Source organism: Arachis ipaensis, chromosome B8, assembly GCF_059453495.1.
Source record: "Arachis ipaensis isolate K30076 ecotype BB chromosome B8, ASM5945349v1, whole genome shotgun sequence".
Taxonomy (NCBI): domain Eukaryota; kingdom Viridiplantae; phylum Streptophyta; class Magnoliopsida; order Fabales; family Fabaceae; genus Arachis; species Arachis ipaensis.
Window position 1 is genome coordinate 54,042,126 of NC_142443.1, and position 6,904 is coordinate 54,049,029.

At 39.2% G+C, this 6,904-nt stretch overlaps 1 non-coding gene across 1 annotated transcript; it reads right to left on the bottom strand.

Annotated features, from left to right (window-relative positions):
* Positions 1-6,365: 6,365 nt before the first annotated feature.
* On the bottom strand, positions 6,366-6,472 carry LOC148548135 (small nucleolar RNA R71). Its single transcript, XR_015898103.1, has one exon. It is a non-coding gene; the product is annotated as a small nucleolar RNA R71 (small nucleolar RNA).
* Between the last annotated feature and the right edge of the window lie 432 nt (positions 6,473-6,904).

A 6,904-nucleotide genomic window follows, 5' to 3' on the forward strand; every position in this document is an offset into this window, starting at 1 on the left:
GTGTCACTAACGTTGGCCTTATTGTCTTCTTCCACGTTAGAGTTCACGTTAACTAAGTTAACGTGACTCTTAACGTGGGCTATGATGGCTTCGAGGGCGTTATTGGCGATTACTTTTCTCATTAACTTTGCAAGTTAGCTCCCATTCCACGTTAGAGGTCACGTTAGTTAGATTAACGTGGCTGCTAACGTGGATCTTCCTTGCTTCTTTTGTCCTGAAATCAAGCAATAAAGTGCATCAAAGTTCTAATCCAAGTCATGGGAAATGCAACATCCAATTTGTCATTAAATTCATGCAAAATCCTCATGAAATCATGTAAAGTGCACAATGTATGCTTGAATCAAGATGTAAGTGAATATCTACCCAAAACTAGCTTATTTTCTAAGAAAATGCATGAAACTACCCTAAAAACAGTAAAGAAAAGGTTAGTGAAACTGGCCAAAATGCCCTGGCATCAGGCGCCTAGCTTATTATATGTTTCTTTCTTTTTGTTGCCAACGTTGGTGCTATCCGTTAGTGGCCTAACTTTCCTACTAACATTGGCTTTTCTTTTATTCTTTCTTTTCCTTTTTTTCTTACAAGGATCTTTTTCTTAACAGGGTTTCATACAATGCAAACTAAGCTCATACTTAAAGGAGTACTATACCTTTCAACTTTACTAGTGAACTTACTAAGTGTTCAAGCATGGACCACCACATATTCCCTTATTCTATCTTCTATCAAAGTGGACTATTACTCTTTCTTTGTTTCACAACATTTTCTTTTATTCATGCATGGGAACAAAACATACAACTCAAGCAAGAATGCAATATGGCATGATGTAGACATTTAAACTAGCAAGCTAAAATGACAAATGAAGGAAACAAACAGAATGCAAAGGAATATGAAAATAGGGCACAATCACACTTCCAATTAAAGCAGTTCAAATTGGAGATAGTTAAGAAACAGTACAACCTCTTGATGTCTTCTTGTTTCCTCCTTGTCATCATTATCCATAGCTTTTATATTCTTTTTTGTCTCCTTGGATGATGGTGTATGGTCCTTCCAAGAGATTGATTGACTATCTACAAAGATATTGGAAGTTGCTTGTCCCCCAAGCACTTGAGAAATGGTTAGCATGCATGTATGCTTGTACGCTTCTGAACTTGTTTTGGTGTGTGAACACCAAACTTAGTTCCTTGGCAACACCTATTATGCAGCAACTTGATTATATGCATTAAACGTTGTGCTTTTATTCCTATGAGAAAAAGAAGCTATAAAACTAGAATGTAAACAAGTAGGATGCAAAGTTAATTAATTTCTGTAATTGCTTGAAATTTGTGATTGTTTATGATTGTCTCAAGGGTTACTTTGTGCTTACATAATGTTAATGGTGGAACACCAAACTTAGTACCATGCATTCACCCTTGATTTTGTTCCTTTGTTAGAACAATCACATTGGTGTGCAACACCAAACTTAATTCCTTGCAATATAGAGAAATCTACTTAACTCCCTTATTGAAACAACTAAGAAAAGAAAGTTATCTCTGGTTGGGTTGCCTCCCAACAAGCACTTCTTTAACATCACTAGCTTGACGTCTTGTCCCTTAATCATGGAGGCTGAAAATCATAGTGCCTCAGTTTGTCTCCTCTCAATATGAGCTTTCTTCCAGTGTCTTGTATGATGATCTCTATGTGCTCCAATAAGAGGATCTTGCTGACAATGTAGTATTCAGAAGGATGTGGAGGTGTTTTCAACTGTTGATAAATCAGCTTCACTTTGTCTCCTGGTGAGAATCCTTCTGTTGGAATCTTCTTGTACCTCCACCCCTTAAGCACTTTTTTCTTACTTTTCTTCCCCTTTTTCATTGACTCTCCCTTCTTGGCCAACTTAATGTTAGGACCCTTCTTCTCAATTGTCATCTCTGGGGCTTCTGTTTGCACGTCTTCCTCATCTTTTCTATTCTCGTGATCCTTTTGCTTCTCTTCAATCTCTTTCTTCTCTCCCAAGGCTGAGTTTATAAGTGATTCCTTGGGCTTCTCCTTCCAGTTTAAGTCCTCATCCTCAATTCTCAGGCAGTTTTCCTTCTTAGCAGGGAGTAGTATTTCTTTGACGACATTGAGAGTTATTTGTTCATTGTGTTCCCTTAAGATCATCTCTCCTTTTTCAACATCAATGATGACTCTTGCTGTGGCTAGAAAGGGTCTTCCCAGTCGGATTGAGTCACTTTCTTCCTCATCTAAATCTAGAATCACAAAATCTACTAAAATGTTGAAATTGCCCACCTTGACTAGAAGGTTCTCTACCACTCCATTGGGTATGATGAGTGACCTATCAGCTAGTTGCAATGAGATTCTTGTAGGCTTCACCTCCTCTATAGATAGCTTTCTCATCATAGAAAGTGGCATCAGATTAATGCTGGATCCCAAATCACACAAAGCCTTATCAATTGGCATGTTTCCAATGGTACATGGTATGAAGAAACTCCCAAGATCCTTGAGTTTTGGTGGTAGGCCTTTCTGAATCACAGCACTACACTCTTGATTTAGGATCACAGTTTCTTTTTCTTTCCAGCTTCTCTTCTTGTTGATGAGCTCCTTCAGAAAATTTTGCATAGAGGGACATTTGTTCTAATGCCTCAGCAAGTGGAAGGAAAGTTGATCTCTAGCTTCTTGAAAATCTCAAAGAATTTAGGGAATTGTTGGTCCTTGATTTCTTTGTGCAGTCTCTGAGGGTATGATAGAGGAGGGACATATTGCTTCACCTCCTTTCTCTGCCCTTGTGGTTGTTCCTCTAAGACTTTCTTTCCCTTTAGTGAAGTTTGTGGCTCATCCCTCTTTTTGGAATCCTCATTGTCATTCTCTTCAACCTCTACTTCTTTCTTGCTGTCAGCTTTGTCATTCTCTAATGTCTTTCCACTCCTTAGTTATATTGCCTTGCATTCTTCCTTAGGTTAGGTGATAGGCACAAAACTTGTCTCTCAACAAATTTTCTTCGGCAAGTGTACCGAATTTGTCGTCAAGTAAAAACTCACAATAGAGTGAAGTCGAATCCCACAGAGATTGATTGATCAAGAACCTTTAATTAGAGGAATGTTCTAGTTGAGCGAACCAGAATTTGATTTGAGATTTGCAGAAAATTAAATGGCGGGAAAGTAAATAGCAGAAACAGTAAATGCTAGAAATGAAGAGCTGAATGTAAATGGCGGAAAGTAAATTATAGAATCTTAAACAGGAATGGGGTAATTGCTGATGCCAGGGCATCTTGGCCAGTTTCACTGACCTTTTCTTTACTGTTTTTAAGTTAGTTTCATGCATTTCCTTAGGAAATAAGCTAGTTTTGGGTAGATATTCACTTACACCTTGATTCAAGCATACATTGTGCATTTTACATTATTTCATGAGGATTTTGCATGAGTTTAGTGACAAATTGTATGTTGCATTACCCATGACTTGGACTAGAACTTTGATGCACTCTATTGCTTGATTTCAGGACCAAAGGAAGCAAGGAATGGGAGGTAACTTGCAAAGTTAATGAGAAAAGTGATTGCCAATAACGCTCTCGAAGCCATCATTGACCACGTTAAGAGTCACGTTAACTAAGTTAACGTGAACTCTAACGTGGAGAAGGGAAGTTGAGCCAACGTTAGTGACACTTAACATTGTCACTAACGTTGGCAAATGCTGATAAGTGGCCACGTTATAAGAGGGGAAGAAATGCCAACGTTAGTGACATTCAACATTCTCACTAACGTTGGCCTAAGGAGAAATATACCATGTTAACTCCCACGTTAACTTGGTTAACGTGGGAGCTAACGTAAGAAGCAAGAGTGGTCGACAACGTTAGTGACACCCAACATTGTCATTAACGTTGGAAGCAACCACACAACCCCCCAAGGAGCCACTTTAACTTCCACGTTAACTTAGTTAACGTGGAAGCTAACGTTGATGAGTGAAAGAATGGCCAACGTTAGTGACACTCAACATTGTCACTAACGTTGGGGATGGCTAAGCATGGCCACATTAGAAGCCACGTTAACTTAGTTAACGTGGACTCTAACGTGAGACATAGGGGCACCTTGGAACGTTAGTGACAATGTTGAGTGTCACTAACGTTCTCGAAGGATGGCAAGCCCACGTTAAAGAGCCACGTTAACTAAGTTAACGTTGGCTCTAACGTGGGAATAAAGGGGGCTTTTCAAAGTTATTGGGAATGTTAAGTTTCAATAACGTGTGCGAAGGACTTAGAGGCAACGTTAGTGGCAACGTTTATGCCACTAACGTTGAAGTTAACGTGGCTTTTATTTAGTAGCGTTAGTGAGAAAGTTGATTGTCACTAACGTTCTCGAACTCATATTTTTCACTAAACGTTAACACCCCTAACGTCCCGAGCTAAAGTCTCTGCCCACTTCACATTTTCTCTCTGCAAGTAAAGCCAAGCCCAAATGAAGAAGAGAACTGCTTCAAACTCAAGATCCAAAGGCCCAAGACTTGAAGAGCCAACTAGAAGCTGAGAAAAGTAGTATATATAGGAGTAGCTTTGAATTATTGAAGAGTTCTAAAAGTTAGAAAAAGAGAACTACTCTCTGTATTTTACTTTCTCTGCATTTTCTAGTTTTAGGATGTATTCTCCATCCTTGTTTTCATTTTCAAGAGCTATGAACAACTAAACCCCTTTCATTGGGTTAGGGAGCTCTGTTGTAATTTGATGGATCAATACTAATTTTCATTATTCTTCTTCTATCTTTTCTCTTGATTTTACTTGAAAGCTTTCGATCTTCATCCAATTGAGTAGTTATCTTGGAAAAGAAGCTATTCAAACTTAGATCTCTTCTGAACCTTGAAAGAGGAATGAAGAGATCAAGCTAGAAATGCTTTCTCATGCTGGACCAAATTGGGTTTGGATGGGTATGTGACTATAACCCTCTCAATACTTGATTTGGAAAATGCATGTGGTATAATCAGTGACCATACTTCATCTCTTCTCATGAGCAATTGACCAAGGAATTGGCTATTGATCAAGATTTGAGAGATTGAATTGCAAGAAATTATAATTCAATCAATTAAGATTGCCAAGGAGATCAATGAGTTCATTGATTGAGGAAGAGATGAAAATGAACTTGATCCGGAGAATTGCAACATCTCCTAAGCCCAATGAACTCCCCATCTTTGATCTTACCCATTCTCTTTAATTTCTGCCATTTACTTTTATGAGCAAATCCCCCATTCCCATTTACAATTCTGTAATTTATTTTCAGTCATTTACTTCCAGTCCTTTAATTCTAGCATTTACTTTTCTGTTATTTACATTCCCGCCATTTTATTTTCTACAACTCTCAACCCAAATTCTGGATTCGCTCAACTAGAACATTCTTCTAATTAATGTTGCTTGATCAATCAATCCCTGTGGGATTCGACCTCACTCTATTGTGAGTTTTTACTTGACGACAAATTCGGTACACTTGCCGAAGGGAGATTTGTTGTGAGACAAGTTTTCCGTGCATCAAGTTTATGGCGCCGTTGCCGGGGATTGATTGTGCATCAACAATTATTAAATTGGAAGATCACTAGATTGAGCATTTTTATTTTGTGAATTTCATTTTCTGTTTGAGTGATTTACTTTCTGTTTTAGTTAAACTTCCTCCCTTCCCCCTCTACTCTTTTGTTTTTCTTTGTTATTTTCAATTCTGTTTGCTAACCCACTAACTGTTTGATATATTGCATCACCCACAACTAACAGTAATTCTGACACAAATACTTTCTGCACCTATCTTTTTTTGCTTGCACATGATGGTTGTATGACAGGGAGAAGAAGCGGGGCTTCAACTTCCTTCGATTCTGAACCTGAGAGGACCTTCCTTAGATTAAGGAGGGAGGCAAGAGGAAAGAAAGTGGTTGGTGCTGAGGAAGAGGAGGAATTCTTTGAACCAAATATGGAAGACAACATGGAAAACCATCATGAAGAAGAGGATCACAACCATGGGAGAGGAGGTAGAGCAAATCATGCTGGGGAGGATAGAAGAGTTTTGGGCTCTTACATCAATCCAAACCCAGGAAATTGTGGAAGTAGCATCCAAAAGCCAACAATCTATGCCAACAACTTTGAACTTAAACCTCAGTTCATCACCCTTGTTCAGAACAACTGTTCGTTTGGAGGAGGTGTTCAAGAAGACCCCAATCAACATTTAACCACCTTCCTGAGAATATATGACACAGTGAAGTCTAATGGTGTTCATCCTGACGCCTATAGACTGCTCCTATTTCCATTATCACTTAGGGACAAAGCAGCCAAGTGGCTGGAATCTTTCCCAAGGGAAAGCTTGACAACTTGGGAAGACATGGTGAACAAATTCTTAGCAAGATTTTACCCTCCTCAACGAATCAATAGGCTGAGAGCTGAGGTCCAAACTTTCAGGCAACAAGATGGTGAGACTCTATATGAAGCATGGGAGAGGTTTAAAGACCTAACAAGGAGGTGCCCACCAGATATGTTCAACGAATGGGTGCAGCTGCACATTTTCTATGAAGGACTCTCTTATGAGTCAAAGAAGGCCGTAGACCATTCATCCGGATGATCTTTGAACAAGAAGAAGACTATTGAGGAAGCCATAGATGTTATTGAAACAGTAGCAGAGAACGACTACTTCTATGCTTCCGAAAGAGGGAACACAAGAGGAGTAATGGAGCTAAACAATGTAGATGCTCTGTTGGCCTAAAACAAGCTCATTACCCAGCAGCTGGCTGACCTCACCAAGAAGATGGAGATGAACCAAGTAGCAATAATTTCCACTTCATCAACAACCCAAGAAGGAGTGAATGAAGAAGTAGAGGGTAGTCAGGAGCAAGCCAACTACATTGGGAATTCACCAAGGAAAAATTATGATCTATACTCCAAGACCTACAACCCTGGATGGAGAAACCACCC